Source organism: Morus notabilis, unplaced genomic scaffold, assembly GCF_000414095.1.
Source record: "Morus notabilis unplaced genomic scaffold, ASM41409v2 Scaffold10, whole genome shotgun sequence".
Lineage (NCBI taxonomy): Eukaryota > Viridiplantae > Streptophyta > Magnoliopsida > Rosales > Moraceae > Morus > Morus notabilis.
This window is the reverse complement of record NW_010358328.1, coordinates 6,112-25,116: the sequence shown is the minus strand read 5'-3', so window position 1 is coordinate 25,116 and position 19,005 is coordinate 6,112. Positions and strand designations below refer to the sequence as shown.

General features: G+C 32.9%; 1 pseudogene; it reads left to right on the top strand.

Annotated features, from left to right (window-relative positions):
• Positions 1 to 11,188: 11,188 nt before the first annotated feature.
• LOC21387456 lies at positions 11,189 to 12,553 on the top strand (annotated as a pseudogene).
• Positions 12,554 to 19,005: the final 6,452 nt, after the last annotated feature.

Sequence of the window (19,005 nt, the reverse complement as noted above, 5' to 3'; positions counted from 1 at the left end):
CACAAGTTTTTTTTTTTTTTTTTTTTTTTTTTTTTTTTTATAAATGGGAGTTTATTAGTGATTAACTACATCTAATTTACTTTTTGTTCAATATATCACTGGTAAACCACAATTTATTACTGATAAATCACGGTTTATCGGCGATTAACTCGAGTTTATCAGAGATTAACTCAAATTTATCAGTGATTAATTAGATCTAATTTAGGTTCAATAGTGTTTTTTTATTTTTTAAAAGTGGTATGTTTCAAACTTTCTCACAGAAATGGTATAATTGAATAACAGTATCACATAATGGTATTTATCAAATTCACCCGAGATGTCACATCCACCAAAACTACTTAGTAGTAAGCCCACTGCCACTAAGATACCACCTTGGTGGTGATTACATTAGCTTTCTTTTTTTTTTTTTTGGTTAAAAATTACATTGAAACTGATCATTGAGGGATAAGTTTAAAGCATGATAAGGACCATTAGAAATTTTTAAAAATTTGTTAGGTAAGAAGAGTGAAGTGGGGTGTTAGAAACAATTGACTGGAAATCGACAAATTCAATCCAAATTAAACCAAAGTAAACCGTTAATATCTATTAGATATATAGAACAGAGAATGCCACCTTTCTCAATTTTTGTACTTCAACCAAAGGCATAAGTGTCAACATTGAACACAACCAACTCATTTCCACTGAGTGTGTTAAAAAAAAAAAGAGAGAGTTCAAGTATTTACTTACTTTTTTCATTGTTTACTTGTTTTTTTTTAATTGTATGCTTAATGGATGAGTTTTTAATTATTATTTTTCTATCAGTGGTTACCATCAAATTTAAAAATTTGATGACGTGGCATGATATGAATCTAATATCATTAATTACCATAAATTTTTTTGATCAATTATCCAATTTATTATAATGGTTAAAATAATGATACCCATTGATGGGTAAATATTAGAATAACCATTAAAACCACAATATATATTTTCTACTAAATTATCTTTTCTCTATTTATCCTTTAATTTAATTTTCTAAATTTTTACACAGGCTATTCACACTTTTTTTTTAGCTAATTGTCATACTGATTTTTTTTAAATGATTTTTGGACTTTTCATTATTCTTCAAACTACTTGCTTGCTTTTGTTTCTTCTAATTGCAACTAATTTTTCCAATGAAATAATTTCTTTTAAATATGTTTTTTATTTATTATATACCTGACTTAAGTGTTTAAACCCTTTTTTATTTTTTTATTTTAATGTTTGTGTTACTAACAGTGATGTGCCTTAGGCACGTCCATCATGCTAGTTCTTGAAATATTTGTCGGATTGGCCACTAATTTTTTTGGTCGATTGGGTGTTCTAAAATCGACTTAATAGACCAAAAATGCATATATAAAATTTTTAATAAATTTTCATAAAATGATTTATATTGGTTATTGTAATAAGTTTTAAAATAGTAAAACGTACTTTACAGCACCTAGTAATTTTGGATATTGTTTTTTTTTTTTTATAAGGGGATTTTGGATATTTTTTTAGGGATGGAAAACTTAAAATTTAAATGCTGTTATGTTGAAATTAAATGTCTTTAACTTTGAAATAAGATGAAAAGCTTATCAGTTTTTTTTTTAATTATAAACTAAACCGACCAAGCTAAAAACTCAAACCAATAATAAATGGTTTAGTTTAAATTTTTTTATTAAACAGCACTAAAAAAAACTGATCAAACCGACCATGAACACCATAGCAAAGGGAAGAAAGAAGGTGGCGTAATGTTGAGAGGAAAAATAGAAAAATGAATTGTTTGATTGGAGGAAAAAAAAAAGAAAAGAGAGAAGTTATAAGAAAATAGTGAAAATGGGTTCATCATGTTTAATACATTTAAAATTGAGAGATTTAAAAGGAGAAAAATTATTACGCTCAACGCTCAAAAGAATATATTAATACTTAACCTTGTTTTCAAACTAAATAATATGTTATAAATTAACAGGTAAAATCTTCCCTTAAAAAAAAAATTAACAGGTAAAATGGTAACTCTCTTATTATCTATATAGCCTATAAGAATAAATAGAAATATCAATATCCTGATATTTCGTACGGGTTTCGACTAAAACGGCAATGTTTTGGTCCATATTTTTTTTTAAATCCTTCCTCTTATTTTGTTTTTGTTTTTTTATCCTAAAACTCATTTATTTATTCATTTTAATCTTTGTTGATTTTTTTAATTTTTATCCTTAATTTTTTTTTTCCATTTTGGTTCTTTTTACCCTAAAATTTATTTATTTAATCTTTTTTATCCTTCTTTGGCCCCTTTTATTTATTTTTACCTTGAAAGTTTATTTTTTTATTTTGATTATTTTTGCCCTAAAACTTATTTATTTATTCACTTTAGTCTTTTTTGACTTTTTTTTTTAAATTTTTGTCCTAAAATTTTTCGTTGTGGTTCCTTTCTTTTCTTCATTTTGGTCCTTTTTTTGACCCTTTCTTTTACGTTTGCCCAGATTTTTTTGTTTTGATTCATTTCGTCCTAAAACATATTTATTTCTTCATTTTAGTCTTTTTTTAACCTATTTTTTATTTTTGTCTTGAAGTTTATTTTATTTTTTGTTTTGATTCTTTTGTGCCAGGGCATGTTTGTTAACTTTTTTTTTATTTCTAGCTTGAAATTTTATTTTTTCCCTTTTAGTCCCTTTTGTCTAAAAACTTATTTATTTCTTCATTTTGGTCCTTTTCTGACACTTTTTTTCCTTTATTTTTCCCCACGAACTTTATTTTTTTTTATTTTAGTTATTTTTGTCTTAAAATTTATTTATTTCTTCATTTGTCTATTTTTGCCATTTTTTTATTTTTGCCCTGAAATTTTAGTTTTTTTTTTGTTCTGATCCTTTTTGCCCAAAACATATTTATTTCTTCATTTTCTTTACCTCAAAATTTATTTTTTTCTTTTTCTTTTTTTGGGATTTTATATTCAAATTTTATATGCATTTAGTAATAACACGGTAATTAAAACTGATAATTAAAACTTAACATACGAATTACTTCTCATGTGTATAGCACGTTGAGTTCAACTAGTACATATTAGAAAGCACAAAGTGCTTCACTATTCACTTACCTTTTCAATCAAAATGGCACCGTTTTGATTGTACCCCCACCCTTTCTTTTTTTTTTTCCCCAAGTTTTTATTTTATTTTGCTTTTTCCTCTAAAACTTATTTATTTTTATTTTTACCCTGAAACTTTATTTTTTTCATTTTGATTTCATTTTTCATAAAACTTATTTATTTCTTCATTTTGGTCTTTTTTTACTTTTTTTTATTTTTGCCCTAAAAGTTTTTCTTTTTCTTTTTTTGGTTTCTTTTGCCCTAAAATTTTATTTTTTTCATTTTGGTCTTTTTTGACCTTTTTTTTTCTTTTTTGCACCAACTTTTTTTTTTTTTTTTTTTTTTTTTTTTTCATTTTGGTTCCTTTTTGCGATTTATACTTAGATTTTATATGCTTTTAAATGTGTCTCATTTCCAAAGTTTTATTTTGAAAAACTTTATTGTGACGTGTTTTCCCTTTATCTACACCTTATTTAATTGAAACTATTACTTTTTAATTTTTTTGCTTTTTGATTTCGTTTTACAAAAATATTCTCTACGATGTAATCCTTTTTTAATATATTTTGTTTAAATAGTTTTTTCCAAGTGTTCTCATTAAAATACATTTTTCATATGTGTCCCATTTAAATTTTTTATTGTATAATCCTTGTTATTTTAATGGCGATAGTTACGAATGTTTGTGTTAGTTGTGTAATAACTGACTAACTAACTAAGAACTTCATTATTAAATAAAATTTTCTGTCTTTTATATATTTTCTATTCATTTTATTTTCTCTCCCACGTACTAAATATCATGTTAATATTTTAGAAAATAGGAACGCATTTTATTGATTGGTCAAATCTAATGTTTTATTATGTAGAGGCTTCTTTATATCCATAAACTGATAAACATACCTTTGCAATTTGTAAATCCTTTTGCTCTTGCCTTTTGTCATAAGAAATCCGTAAGTGCACGGAATCATAAACAAATACTCATAAAGAGTGTGTGGAGTATCGTTTTCACGAGATTGTGTCTAATTCTAATTAAGTATTAAAATTAGTCAACTCTAAAATATTTGAACTGAATAAAATAAGAAAAAATGACTAAATTAAATGAAGTAAAATAAATTACTAATGGAAAAAATATCTAGAATTACGACGAACAATTCACTTTTATCCCTCTCTCTATCCTTAATTTATTATAACAAACCAAATTAATAGCCGAGTAAGCTCTCCTATATCTATAAGCCTCTCCCAAGTTCAAAAGAAATACCCAAAACAAATTACCCACTATATTCCGATGAGGATAAAATTATCTAGGGTTTATTAAGATGTAGGCTCTCTTTAATGACTACACGTGCTATGTGGTATATTTCTATGCTACACAACACATGTCATTGCATTGATGGCTAAACACAAAATTCCCCTTTCCAAGTTCATAGTTTACCTATTCAACTAAATGGTGACCAATCATTTAAAGGCATTGAGCTTAAAATGGAACAATCAAATTAGTAAAATAATGTTCATCAATTCAAGAAAAAGGCATCGAAAGTAAATAATTAGGTAATATTGTTGTAATGTCTCAACTCCCATGAGATCCATTTTGCGGAACTCTCGGTATAGTCGGGTCTTATACTCATTATTTTGCATACTCTCCCCTATAGGCACCTATCGGTCCTCAGAGATTTCTTCATGTCCCCTAACACTTGCACTCAAGACCCCCATTCTTATAAAGTTTTTAAGTTAAGTGTTGGTACCAATTGATCTTGCATTTGAAAATATTTCACACACAACTTAATTGTATAATGATATTTAAATAATATAATATGCAATTACTTTTCTAACTTTTTATGATATTAATTTCTCACTTAGTCTTGATATTGCTCTACTTTTTTTCCCAGTGGGATATCAACCTTTTAAATCGCAAAAAAATCAAATCCCAAGAAATAAAAAATTAATTTATCATTAAAATACATGCTATTTTGTTATACAATACACTATATCCTATCACTAAAATGTATGCTCACTAAATTAATGACATTATTTTGTTTACCAATACACTGTATATCATATCACTAAAATACGCGCTCATTAAATTAATGACATTATTTTGTTTAAAAATACACTATATCATATTATTAAAATACGCGCTCATTAAATTAATGACAGTATTTTGTTTAATAATACACCATATCATGTCATTAAAATACATCTCATTAAATTAATGGCATCATTAGGTGTTTTTTACTGTCATTATCTATGCTTGATTTTTTCGTTAAAAAGATTTAAAAATCTTATTTATCAGATGTTTAGCTTTTTTAATTGAAATCTCCACAATTTATATTATATACACACGAGACATTGGTTCCATAATCTTTGCTAAAACCGTAATAGTACTTTTTTTTTTAATCGCAAACGCTCCTTTAATACAAATACAATTTTAAATAAATCTAAATTTTGCATTCTCCTAAAGCTGCTCCACTAGATCCCCATCAACAAATCACATAATCATTAGTTTGATTGCTTTCAGATTATTTGTATTCAAAATTCAATATTTCTTGTAGATAAAGTATGTAGATAATGCTTCGTTATCTCTTAAGAATCAAGAAATAGTCGGACAATGAATTAGTTGGATCATTTTTTTAGCAATTTAATTAAGAGAAAAATAGAAAAGTTTGTTACAGATAAACTCGCGAGCAAAAATTTCTCAAAAAAGAAAAAAAAAAAAGAAAAAAGAAAAAATCAAACAAAATCAATTAAATGGGTATTTCTAGGTTGCCAATAATTGTATTTCAAAAAAAAAAAAAAAACTACACATGTGATATTTGTAAAAGTCAGCTACATTTTAATTCAACCTTAGAAAGAGTCATATTGTGTAATTTTTATATTTTAACGGCATAAATTGATTTTTCTATTACATGGCATCTAATCTAATCTAACAATTATAAAAGTGTTAATATGCAATTGTCTACTCTCCTTCCATGTGCCTTCCCGTTTCGTTCCCGTTTCCTTTTTTTTTAAATTTTTTTTATTATTATTATAACTTTTCTTGCCGTTTGTTCCACCACCCGCCTCTTTCTTATGGTTTTGTTTTGCTTTTGTTGTTTCGTCCTCCTTTCCTTTTTTATTTTTTATTTTTTTTATTTGCATCCCTGAGCCTTCATTTATTTTCTTTTCACTCTTTTTTTTTTTAATTTTATTTCTTTTGTTTTTGGAAGGGGATGACTTAGCACTTTAGCCGCAGCAGCTGTTGGAGACTTTTAATAATATAATAAGGCTTGGAGGTGTGAATTCCGTATGGTTACACGGGCCCTTCATTGATAAAGTCAATCCGTATTTTATATCCGAAACGAGTTTTCAAGAAACTGTTCGAGTTTTAACAAAAGCCACTTTTAATTTTTCCTTTTTTAATTACTTTGGGGTTGTTATTTTAGAGTGTAATTTGAGTATAGTTTTTGAGTTGAATTTGAGTTATAACTTGAGTTGAAGTTAAAATTTGAATAAAGTTGAATAAAATTGAATAAAGTTGAAACTTAAAAGAACATGAACTTGAATAAAATTAAAACTTGAATTATCTTTTTTTTAATTTTTTGGACAAAAGAACATGCGCTTTGTTAATATAACTTTTTTACAAACATAGCCCTGTTTAAATATTTTTCTTACAAACCTCTAAAATATAATTCATTCGTTAAAACACAGCTTATTTTTATTGGGCCTTTTTCTCTTTTCTCTTTTTCTTTTATAGTTTTTTTGCTTTTTTAATTATATACTTATAACTATGCCTTATTTAAATACTTTTTTTTATGTCCATGTCAAAATAATTTTTTCTTCAATCGGTTTTTCATATCCTTGCGGAGATGATGTAACCTCACACACTTCTTGTACATCGTAGTTTTTATTTGCTTTACTAAATAAAAAACATCCCAATCTGATATAAAGTTTACCAAAAAAAAAAGAAAAAGAAAAACTGTAATCTCATCTTATAAAAAAAAACTTTGAAAGTGGAAGATAACGAAAATTAATTTTATCAATCAAGAATGGAGTATACAAAAAAGTCATCCAAATATCGAATCATAATAAGAATGAAGCGTAATTATCAAACAAATAATAATAGTTCAAAGAATTAAGCAAAACATATATCAATGACTTCAAAAAGAAAAAGAAAAAGAGAAAACAGCATCGATAACAAGGATTTTTTTTTTTTAAAGCTAGATCAAATTATATATCTTAGGAACGGAGCTTAAGATCATCAACAGCTTCAAAACGAAAAACAAAAATTAAAAAAAAAACTATAATAAAAAATTAAAAAGAAGCAAAATATACCATAGAAGTTTTTATGCAATGCAAGCCTAAGAATCAATTTATATGTAATGGTGATATCAAATGGACGTTTCACATTCCAAGAGTGCAATTCTAAGTTTATAGTGGAATAAGTTTTAGAATTAATAAAATTAATTAACTGATTAAAGAGTTTGATTAATTATTAATTTTATTAGAGCTTGAAATTATAAATCTATGAGACTCCGCGTCATTCTTGTAATATTTACAAGACAAGATGAATTATCGAGAATTAATATCACTCAATATAATTAATTGTGAATGCACAATTAATTGGATATCAAATATTTATACTATTTAATAACTAATTTTGGAACATACATGTGATGGAACTACATGAAGTCACACGCCTAGTAACAGTGAAATCTTTTTGGGATCAGTTGCTTACTTTCTAAGTCATTCAGTTACTTGCTTAACAAATTATCCAATTAGAATTAAAACAAAATTAAAGTTTGACTTTTTGTGAATTTTAATTTGAATCAAAATTAAACACCATGATAAAGTTGGAATCATCTACTCCTGTTGGACTGATGTAGGCGCCAAGTACAGGGTGGCCCCTTGTGGTGGTCCAATTTGACATGTAGCAGGAGAGAAAAAAATTGTTCTCAAATTAAATGTGAATTTATCTTTATTTTAAATGAGATTTATAATAAAAATAATAACTAATTTTCTTAGCCTTATATTTTAGAGAAAATTCGAATTCTCCTGGGTTTCTTATTGCATATGTATAAATAGGTGATAATAGAAATTTGAAAAAAAAAAAAAAACTTTAGCTTTCGTTCCCCTGTGAAAGGCGTGGCGTGTACACTAGAGAGAAAAGACAAGAAAAATTCTTGCATTCTCAATCCTACTTTATTCCTTTGTCAATTTAAAAAGGGGAGAAATTAGTAGAGTGATCATACCCAGTAGTTCTAAATTTAGTGCCCACATACTAGGTCTTACAGGTATCAAGGATTAGATATGAAAGATTTAAGTTTTCTGAGAAGGTTGGAGCGATGAATGTTCATAGTCAAATAACTCATGTTATCGACCTATCGCTTCAACCGGGTAAGATAAATTAATTAGTTTAATTTTTTAGTGTAAATTAATATATTCTATAGCGTATCAATAAAGTTTTATGAAAATTTTTGTCATGCATGATCCATACGGATACACTTCCACATTTAAAATTGTTGTAGAAACCAATAGATAGCTAATGTATTATTTTGGAATTAAAAATGATTTATATTTACTTTTATAATTAATATATATTTCCTCATATATCATAATTATTTATTTTAACATTAAAATAGATGTTCTTACATAGTATTCCTGTTAACAATTACATAAATATTTTATGTGGTACTAGTAACATGCCACTGAATGCACCCAACACAAATGAATAATGCCACACCCTCCACAAACTATTTATATGAGTGTTTTTCATACAATAGCCAGAGTTGAAACAGTTAAAAAGATTCCATTGATTTATGCTTGAGAATTTATAAAACTAACGAAAGGACCAAATAGACCCATATAACCGAAGTTCCAATAATCAACATATAATTTGGTTAAGCTCTTAATCAAATAAATATATATAATTATTAAATTATACAAAAGCCACACTTTAAGATTACAAAATATATTTACGAGAACGAAATAATACAAATAAGCTTTGCCTAACTGGAAAGTTATTACCATGTGACTCTCTACTATGAATATTTATAAACTTCATTAAGTAATAATTTCGTTTAACCTCTTTAATTACGTCTTTGTCTACGAGTTCTGTTCTGTTAATACTCTAATGGTTGGCCTATTTATTTATGATCTAATCATAAATAAGAATCTTGGATATTTATTCAGTATCCTATATCGAATACGCTCAACTACTCATTTATTTAAAATTTTAAATTATCACTTCATAGAAATATCATTAATCTTCATCACGAAGTTGTGGATTCTCACAACTATGAGTTTGCATACTCAACTATCCATAATATTATGCCTCCAAAGTATCGGGTGATTGATTTACGAATTAATCTCATCCATTAGAAAATTAATAGATATAACATAAGGACGTGAATCCCCCAATCAGTCAAGATTTAGGTACATCTATAAATTGGCCATCCAGTAATAGAACATAAGTCCTTTTATTTAGAAAATTTAGATTGAATTACTAAATATATTGTAGTTTAGTTCGATGTATCTACAATTCATGGGTGTCTACTCTGTAATCAATATTACAGTGATGAGATAAGATCATTCCACCTAGTATGTAACAGATAACATCACATTTTTATTAAAATAAAGTGTCCAACTTTATTTGTAAACTTCATTTATTTATATATACTTACGTTTAAAATTATATTTTCTGTATATGAACAATTCATATACATGAGTAAAGGACATTGGCTAGTATTGGATTCTTATGATGTTTACTTACAAATATAATAAAGAATGATTTAGTTATAAATAAATGCATAAACCTAAACTATTTCAAATGATGTCATATAGTCACGGATGAATTGCAAAAATTCCTCCCGAATTATATAATAAATTTGAGATCAGTAATAAATCTGTATGTTTAATTTGTATCTTTTGATGTACCAAATAAAGACATCCTGACATTATGTAAATATATGTGTACCGGTATATTGAGGGTATGATTCTTGCATTCTTAGATTTATTATTCATAAATAAGGAATACATTGCTCCTATAAAGAGTCAATGATATCTTCTTATAGAATTATCCAGGACTTGAAAAATACGAGTGCTCTACCATTAGACTACTTTGTGTTATCTAATAGTTTATTATTTGTATTGGTACGAATAGTGGATTTTCCGATGACGTGGTAATGAAACATAAGATAAATATAATTAGAAAGGTAACAAAATGTAAACCATTGACTCTTTATAGGAAAAACCACTATTCATACTAATACAAATAGTAAACCATTAGATAATATAAAGTATTCTAATGGCCAAATACTCGTATATTTCAATAATCGGATAATGTCATAAGAGGATATCATTGACTCTTTATAGGAGCTATGAATTTTCTATCTATGAATGATAAATCTACGCACACAAGAGTCATACTCCCAATATACCGGTAAGCATACTTTTACATAATGTCAAAATGTCTCCCTTTAGTACATCAAAGGATATAAGTCAAACATACGAGTTTATTATTCATCTCAGGATTAAGATGACCACATATAATTCGTCAAAAGTGAATTATTTTATTCAAACAGAATTGTTAATTAAAACAATTTGATCTTGGTATGATCCAATATAGATTCCACCACTAGGAACTATATCAATATCTCTACCCATGTAGTCTCACCTTCGACTACCAAGACAAGCCGTCTCCATTAGGAAGTAGACAACATAACAATCTTAACATGAATAAAGCACCCAACTTTATTCCCTCGATTGCGGATCATATTCTTTAGACTATCATCTCTAAATTCCTGTAATATGCATGTTCTTCTCATTCATGCACGATCTAAAGACTTAGAACGACAGTCTCAGACCATACATTCAACTAATATAAACGTAACGAGGACAATACAAATATATATAAAATAAATAAATCTTTATTAATAGTCAAAATGTCTCAAAAGTATTGTTACATTTATTTCTAAGAACATAAACGCTAACACATAATGCCAGATCGAGATATCCTCCCCACCTCTAACCCTAGGAGGGACACTCAAAACACTCTTATGATCCACAACTCATAGAATGTCCCAAACATTATTATAATCTCATCTTCTATGTGCAATCAAATTATTTACCATAAGTGAAGCCATGTCTTCAGATGGCCTGGTGATAGGGTTGAAGGTTATAGGCCTAGGAATCAACAAGTTCATGTCATGATTCGAATCATGATTCGTAGTTCGTTATAGTATTTTCTCTCATAAAAAATACACATAAATTGAGAATAGTTCTGAATCTATGAACCAAACGTCCACTAAAACTCTTAATGGATGATTCATTGCCAACCTTCCACCATGTACCTTTCATGATAAGGTCTCGTCCAAACACAATACTCCGCCACAGATAGGATGGATTATATCTTACCCGTGCATCGAAGAAGTTGACGGAATCAAAATATTTGGCTTTGAGTATCCAGGCCATTAGTGACGTTGGATATATCAAGATCCGCCAAGCTTGTTTCGCTACTAACGCCGATTAAAGGCCATCAAATCACGGAACCCCATCCCTCCATCAAGCTTGGGCCGGCATAGTTTCTCCATCTTAACTCTATTCTTTAATATAAGGGCAATGTGAATTCAGTTTGGGCCTCAAAAATATGTGCAAGATCCAGTCATATACAGGGCCCAATGCTTGCGTTTCATTTGAGTATCAATTCTAAACAAAATAATATATATGTGATTGGCATTATTTGCAGATAGGGAATATTGGTGAGTTTGTGCTAGGGGAAGGAGTGGACGCTTCAGGTGTTACAACAAAGATATTGACTCACAATTGTTCTCTCAATCTAATAATAGAGAACAAATCTAAGCTCTTTGGGCTTCATGTTCATCCTCCATCCATGGAAATCTCCTTTCAGTGCCTAACTTTTGCTTTTGCACATGTAAGTAACTACCATTATTCTTTACGGGTACATTAGGGTGGAGAATGCTATTTTGCTTCACCGGTAAAAGCCGTGTTTTAACAGTCGGATTAGTCAGGAACAAGTTTGTGTCGTGCAATGTAAATTTTTAATACAAACATGCACAAATCTAAACGGTTAAAAATAATAGTTCTTATCGATAGAGTAAAATAACATTTTCCACCATAAAAATTTCCTATTCTTTTAAACATAAACCATACTTATTAAAAACCTTTTGTCAATAGCCATAGTGTTGTCTTATTATATGTGGTATAATAATAAATGAATATATATACCTTATAATATTAATTCTCCTCATATATACTAGTATATATTTGGCAATGTGATACATACATGGATGTTTTAATTAATTTAATTTGTAGGGTCCTCGAAAGCTATACGCAGGAACAAAAAACAAGGCATTGTACGGAGCATGAAGAGAGATGGAGGACATGTTGGAGTCAGGACAAGGAATGCCATTGATGACCCAGTTTTCCACAATTAAAGCAAAAGACATACTGAAGATCACCCTACACCATAGGGTCGTCATCTCCTAGCTTAATCCTAACCCCCTTCGTAAAGGTTTTGTAACATCTAGGAAGACGTAAATACAAAGAAACATCCCCAGACAACATCCCTTCGTATCCTTATCCACCATAAGGGTGACTCCAATGACGTTGTCGGCCTGATCGGCGATATTAGCACTCTGAGGCATCGTTCACTTCGCGGATTCGAATTTTTAATTTGAGTTGAGATGTGATATTATTATAAATGATGAGCTGAAGGAATAATGAAGGACATTCTCATTGCTTGACGATTGAAGGTACAACAGTGGTGAATATAAAGGAAAGAGCCTAACAAATTCTCTAACAAACTCTACCTAGAAAACACCGCAGCTTGTCTTATTATAGCTGGCAAAACAGAAATAACAAACTAGGAAAAATAAGAAATATTTAATATGCTAATACTCCCCCTCAAGATGGAGAGTACAGGTTATGGATTCCCATCTTACTGAGAAGAAGCTGAAAACGTGTTGGATGAAGGGCCTTGGTAAAGAGGTCTGCGAGTTGATGTTGAGTCGAAACATGCATGGTCTTCAAAACACCGGCTTGAATTCTTTCACGCAGAAAATGGCAGTCTATTTCGATGTGTTTGGTGCGTTCATGATAAACTGGATTGGCTGCAATGTGAAGTGCAGCTTGATTATCACATTATAGGAATGCTGAATCTTGATGAGCAATCTGCAAGTCTTTGAGCAAGCTAAGTAACCATACAACTTCATAGGTAGTATTAGCCATGGATCGGTACTCGACTTCAGCTGAGGAGTGTGACACCACTTGTTGTTTCTTGGATTTCCAAGAGATGAGTGAAGAGCCTAGAAAGATGCAGAAACTAGTGAGTGAACGCTTGGTATAAGGGCATGTGCCCCAGTCCGCATCAGAGAAGGCCTTAAGTTGGAGAGTCGATGTTGAAGAAAAGAAGAGCCGTTGACCCAGAGTCATCTTGACATATTGCAAGATACGCATGGCTGCATTAAAATGAAAAGTACGAGGGGCTGCCATAAACTGGCTGAGGCGGTTCATAGAATAGCTGAGGTCGGGTCGTGTGATGGTGAGGTAAATGAGCTTACCGATTAATCTTCGGTAGCTCGTAGGATCAGTAAGAGGTTCACCATCAGATTGAGAAATCCTTAAATTAGTCTCCATGGGAATAGAGATCGGCTTGCATCCCAAATACCCTGCATCTGACAATAATTCCAGAGCATACTTGCTTTGGCAAATGGAAATGCCAGCAGCTGATTTGGCGACTTCCAGGCCCAAAAAATACTTGAGAGAGCCTAGGTCCTTCATCTTGAAACGCCTACTTAGAGCAGCTTTTAGTGTGTCCACAGCGTTTTGATCATTACTAGCCACGATTATATCGTCAACATACACTAAGAGAGCCAAGAAAACAGAACCATGCGACTTGGTAAATATAGAGTGGTCACAATCTGATTGCATGAACCCTTCTGAGATTAAGACACCTGAAAACTTGTGGAACCATTGCCGAGATGCTTGTTTTAAACTGTAAATAGACTTGTGAAGTCTGCAAATAACATTAGGAGGCAGAACCTCCCCCTTTCCACAAGTATATCCAGGAGGTAAGGTCATGTAGACTTCTTCGGATAGATCCCCGTGAAGAAAAGCATTTGTTACATCAAGTTGGCTTAAAGACCAGCCATAGACAGCAGCTAGAGAGAGCAAAAGTTTAACAGTAACGAGCTTGGCAACAGGCGAGAAAGTGTCAAGGAAGTCAATACCTTCTTGTTGTGTGTACCCCTTGGCCACAAGGCGAGCCTTATATCGTTCAACTGAGCCATCAGATCGAAACTTGGTCTTGTACACCCATTTACAACCCACCGCGTGCTTCCCTTGAGGGAGAGACACAATAGACCAAGTTTTGTTGCTTTCCAAAGCTTGCAACTCAACATCCATTGCATCACACCACATTGGAGAAAGAGCAGCTTGGGAAAAGGTTCGGGGTTCATTATGGGAAGAAATGGCAAAGATGAACTTTCGAAAGGGTGGGGACAATTTATGATATCTTAGGAAGCTAGATATGGGATGAAAGGTGGAATGAAAAAAGTTGATGTTGGAAGATAGAGGAGAATGAGCAGTTAGGTAGAGCAAAAGTTTAACAGTAACGAGCTTGGCAACAGGCGAGAAAGTGTCAAGGAAGTCAATACCTTCTTGTTGTGTGTACCCCTTGGCCACAAGGCGAGCCTTATATCGTTCAACTGAGCCATCAGATCGAAACTTGGTCTTGTACACCCATTTACAACCCACCGCGTGCTTCCCTTGAGGGAGAGACACAATAGACCAAGTTTTGTTGCTTTCCAAAGCTTGCAACTCAACATCCATTGCATCACACCACATTGGAGAAAGAGCAGCCTGGGAAAAGGTTCGGGGTTCATTATGGGAAGAAATGGCAAAGATGAACTTTTGAAAGGGTGGGGACAATTTATGATAGCTTAGGAAGCTGGATATGGGATGAAAGGTGGAATGAAAAAAGTTGATGTTGGAAGATAGAGGAGAATGAGCAGTTAGGTAGCAATGATAATCCGACAAGGAAGAGGGGGGTCTTGTTATACGTTTTGGGCGAGAAACAGGTAATGAAGAGGAGGAGGCAGGGATAGGGGAAGATAGGGAGGAGGTTGGAGGGGGCGATACATCAGAGGGAACTGAGATAGGTGTAGGAAGAACACGGTCAGAGAAAAAATCATGATGAGGGGATGCAGGTTGGGAATGGGCGAAAGGAAAAATGGATTCATGGAACACAACATGGCGGGAAATGTAGATTTTGTTGCTTTCTAAATCAAGAAGTTTGTATCCCTTGTAACCTGGTGGATAGCCTAGGAACACGGAAGCTCATGCACGAGGAGAGAATTTTGTGCGATTGTGTGGCAAAGTTGAACCATAGCACAAACAACCAAAGACACGAAGGTGATTATAAGTTGGCTTTTTATTGTTCAAAAGCTCAAACGGTGTCTTGTTTGAGAGTAATGGAGATGGAGTCCGGTTGATCAAATATACGGCTGTTAGGACACAATATCCCCAATAGCAAAGAGGGACTGAGGACTGAAAAAGTAGAGCTCGAGCAACATTAAGAATGTGCTGGTGTTTGTGTTCCACCACAGAGTTTTGCTCAGGTGTGTCAACACAAGAGTGGTAAGGAGAAATCCCCTTAGAGTGAAAGAAATCAGTGAAAGCTAGTTCGGGGGCATTGTCAGATCACACAGATTTAATAGTGGTGTTGCACTGGTAAACACAAAATTGTAAAAGTCTGGAAAAATGGTAAGAACATCAGCTTTAGTACGCAGAAGATAAATCCATGTAGCTCGCGTACAATCATCGACTATGGTAAGGAAATATTTGTGTCCAGAAAGAGTTGGAACATGAAAAACACCCCAAATGTCTATGTGAATCAAGTCAAAAGGTTTGGATGACATGTTATTATTAGAAACAAAAGAAAGTCGTTTTTGTTTGGCCATGTGACATATTTTGCAGTGAGAAGATAAATGAGGCAAAGAAACTGGAATTTGTAATTTATTATGTAGATTTTGAAGTTTTACATGAGATGGGTGGCCTAGCCTATGATGCCAAATATCACTCTTAGACATTGCAACACATGAAAACGAGAGATTACAAAACGAAATTCCTAACTCAAGAAAATAAAGGTTGCCTTGACGTTTACCCCTCCTAATCGTCGAGCCCTGAATCAGATCCTGAATTACACACGAATTGGAAAGAAAATTAATGCGACAATGATGGCTTAAGGTAAGAGCACTGACACTGAGTAGATTGAAAGAGAACATTGGGGCAAATAAGACATGGTGTAGAACTAAGGATTCAGACAACTTCACAGTACCAACTCGATTAATAGCAACTTTGTTCCCATTTGGTAAAGTGACAGAGGCTGGATTAATAAATGTGGAATGTGAAAAAAGGGAAAAATCACAGCAAACATGGTGCGTCGCACCAATGTCTATTATCTAGGCATCATGAGAAACAAAAGGATGAAAAAGGGAAAAGGCAAAAGAGGGGTTACCAGAAACGTGGGAGATGGAAGGTGTTGGGTCTGTGGGGATCTCAGATGAGTCATGAGCATGAATTTGAAGTTGCGTGCTAAGGTAGGCAATCAGCTGCTGTACTTGATCGGTGGAAAGTGATCCAGATGGTGGCACCATGGCTGTCACTGCTGAAGGGGAGAATTGCTGGCGATTTGGGAAGCCGACAGCTGCTGAGGGGAGAGAGAATTGCTGCCCAGAAAATTGCCGGCGTTTTGGAAAATCGACAGCTGCTGGAGGTCTGGATTGAAGGGAGGTCTGTGGCATTTGGGCTTGTGGGCTTTTGGTCTTGGGCTTGTAACCTGGTGGGTAACTGTGTATCTTGTAACACCGGTCCACTGTATGTCCTGTAAATCCACAATGTGAGCACATTGGGCGATCTCGCCTTGGCCTCCCCGGAGAAAATGGCACGGCGGCGGTCACTGGAGTCGGAAGGAGAGGCGAGGATGACGAGGTGTTGAAAGCCAGAGAATCAGCCGGAGAAGGAGATGCAGACCCGATTGAACGTTGTCGTTCTTCTTGGACGACAAGGTTGAACACTTTTGAGACAGGAGGCAGGGGATCGATCATCAAAATCTGACCACAGGTTCTGGCATAAGATTCGTTTAAACCCATTAGAAATTGCATTACATACTCTTGTTGCTGGTAGTCCATCCAAGCCTTCATACCACCACATTGACATACGGGAATTGGTTGGAAGTTTTTGAGCTCATCCCAAAGAATTTTCAGGCGGGTATAATAGGTGTTGACATCAAGGGATCCTTGCGTGAGGCCATTTAGTTGTTGCTTAATTTGAAAGATCCGTGGAGCATTACTTTGATGAAAGTGATCATGGAGATCCGTCCAAACAGCTTGAGCAGTGTCAAGGTACAGGAGGCTGTCAGCGATCTCCTTGGATACTGCATTGAGAAGCCACGATGTGACCATGTTGTTGCATCGGGACCAAACGCCAGCCGTGGGATCATTCGTGGCATTGAGGGCCATGACCATGGCCCTGTTCCAAGTATTGTAATTAGGACCCGTCAACACATGAGATACGAGGGATAATCCAGGATGATCTCCACTGTGGAGAAAGAAAGGACTATGGATGTTGTCCATCGGAGAAGGAATCGGATTAGTCTGGGAAGAAGTAGTAGAGGGAGGAGAAGGAGGTGTGAGTGGCTGAAAACGGTTGTTGTTGTTCTTTTGACCTCCACGGGCCATTTCTGGGAGAAATCAGAGGGAAAGGAGATGACAGAGCAGCAAAAGGAAAAGACGCTCTGATACCATATTATAAATGATGAGCTGAAGGAATAATGAAGCACATTCTCATTGCTTGACGATTGAAGGTACAGCAGTGGTGAATATAAAGGAAAGAGCCTAACAAATTCTTTAACAAACTCTACCTAGAAAACACCGCAGCTTGTCTTATTATAGCTGGCAAAACAGAAATAACAAACTAGGAAAAATAAGAAATATTTAATATGCTAGTAGACATTTTTTGAGAGTTTTTTACTGTAGCACAAAAAGTTAGATGTGACATTTTTTAAGAGCTTTTTACTATAAAAACCTAAAACTAAAAACTCGAATCGGTGAAATAAATAAAGCCTGAGCCTCCACTGGTAGATTGTGGATTTGAATCCGAAAAGGGCTATAACAAAAATTTTCCTTCTCGACAATGCCCTTACCGTCGTATTCCTTGACAATGAACAGGGACCGATTAAAAGTCCAAGGAGATATCTCCAAGATACGATCTCGTTCTCTTTTTTCCTCTTTTAAACAAGAAAATTCTTGATTCTCGAATCAATCTCTTTCCCATTCTTCCACAGATCCATCATCATGTGCATCAACGCCATCTTGTTAAACGGCTTTTCAGACAATAGTTTACCACTAGACAATAGTGCAAATTGGCCCTATTCTGCCTCATCCCATCGTTATTCACCCCTACCACATTGTCCTCTTCCTCCGCCGTAATAGGCAGAGACTTCCACCAATTTACCATGTCCTCCATCTCAACCAAACAAGAAAAAAAGCAAGCTTTGAAAAACTGAAACTCACACCTCATCCCCGTGAGACATCTACTCTCCTAGAGGAAACCCTAGAGAGACACAATCTTTTCCATAATTGGTTGCAATTTTAAAGACTTGGTTAATTGTTGGCGTGGATAATATTTTTTTGTTTTGTTTATGTATTATTTTAGGGAAGGAGTTTAGAAAAATGAGTAAGATGTCATTAGAGAAGAAGAAGTTTCTTTATCTGATTGAGAAAGTGACTCACATGTTAATGAGCAAAATTCAGAGGATGCATTAAAAGTTCCGTTGCACCTAAGATTGGCATGGCTTTTGATTCATTAGAAGACCTTTTATCCATTACAAGTTCTATGGGCAACAGGAAGGGTTTTAGGGTTAAGAAAAAAACTTTACG